Genomic DNA, 1808 nt, shown 5'->3' with positions numbered 1-1808 from the left:
CAATAAGTAATATCTCTGTCTTATCCAAATTTAATAGGAGAAAATTATTGGTCATCCAATCTTTTAAATTTTTAATATGACAATTAATTAATTCATTCATTCATTCATTATTTATTTATAAAGCACATTTAAAAACAACCCAGGGTTGACCAAAGTGCTGTACAGATAATAGAAGTCAAATAAAGATACAAATGATAATATCTCAAAAAAATAAAAATAAAAATAATAATAATAATAAATTAGAAATCCATACTAAGCAAATGTGTTTTAAGTTTTGATTTGAAAGAGGAAAGTGATGACACCATTCGGATCGAAACGGTAGGCTGTTCCAGAGTTTGGGGCCTACTGTCGCAAAAGCTCGGTCTCCACGATGTTTTAACCTCGATCTACACACAGAGAGCAATCCAAGGCTGCCTGATCTAAGTGACCTAGAAGGATTGTGATAATGTAAAATGTCAGAAAGATACGCTGGTGCTAGGCCATGTAATGCTTTAAAAACAAAAACTAGAATTTTAAAATCTATTCTCAGTTTGACTGGTAGCCAATGCAGAGAAGTTAAGATGGGAGAGATATGATCAAATTTTCGACTGTCAGTCAGCAGCCTGGCTGCAGCATTTTGTACCATTTGAAGACGCCCGATGGATGATTGATTTGCACCATAATAAAGTGAATTGCAATAATCAAGGCGTGAAGTAATAAATGCATGGATAACTTTTTCAAAGTTCTTTAAAGAAAGAACAGGTTTGACTTTTGCGAGACGTCGTAAATGATAAAAACAGGATTTAACAACAGAAGTTTATCGTTTATCGAACTTGAGACCTGAATCAAACAACACACCTACATTTTTCGCACATGGAGTAACCTTAAGTCGCAAGTCGCCAAGGTCCAGATCACCAAAATCATAGGAATCACTTGGACCAAACAGCATAACTTCGGTTTTATTCTCATTTAAGGCTAAGAAATTCTGTGTAAGCCACATTTTAACTTCATGTAAACAAGCTAGCAGAACCTCTATGGAACTTGAATCATTATGTTTAAGAGGAAGGTATAATTGGGTGTCATCGGCATATAGGTGGAAAGATACTCCATATTTGGAAAAGATGGAACCCAATGGCAGCAAGTATAAGGAGAACAGTGTTGGAGCCAGAATAGATCCCTGCGGAACACCACAAGGAAGATGAGCAACTGAGGAAGTGTGTTTTCCAATACAGACAGAGAAAAAACTGAAGGTGCACTCCGTCCTGGCAAATCCGTGGAAGCAGACAGAACATAGGCGAATCGACTGAGCTGGGGACAATAGGCCGAATCCAACGACGGCGAAGAGGTACATCCCATACACTCCGTGCAAGACAGCAGGTAGAAGTAACCATTCCAGCTTTTAGTCGAATAGCGATGCCTCCACGTTTACCACGTCTTCGGCGACGTTTCTTGCGGAGTAGCAATAGGCCGCTGGCGTAGATGCTCCAGAATATTCATCCGGAACGAAGAGTAGTGCGAATGAAAACCGCTTCTTATATCGGTGCCGAAGTTGGTAACTGAAGTCTTAATATCAAGCAGCATCTGTCGATCATATATGAAGGTTGTAGACCACGTCTCGATCACGGAAAAACAGAGAATATTAAGTAAAATCCAAAATAGAAGGAGCGAGAGACGGCTAGCCAAACACAACGGCGCCATCTTGATCTAGTCTGCGATCCATGATGTTTAGTATCTATGAATTCGCCTTCTGATGATCTAAACGAGCGTGTATATTATATGTTGGTACATAGGCAATATATTAGTGTCCTGAGAATCTTTAGTAATTTCGA

Source organism: Sinocyclocheilus anshuiensis, unplaced genomic scaffold (assembly GCF_001515605.1).
Source record: "Sinocyclocheilus anshuiensis isolate Anshui unplaced genomic scaffold, SAMN03320099.WGS_v1.1 scaffold541, whole genome shotgun sequence".
NCBI lineage: Eukaryota > Metazoa > Chordata > Actinopteri > Cypriniformes > Cyprinidae > Sinocyclocheilus > Sinocyclocheilus anshuiensis.
The sequence above is the reverse complement of the archived record's forward strand: the minus strand, read 5'-3'. Positions refer to the sequence as shown.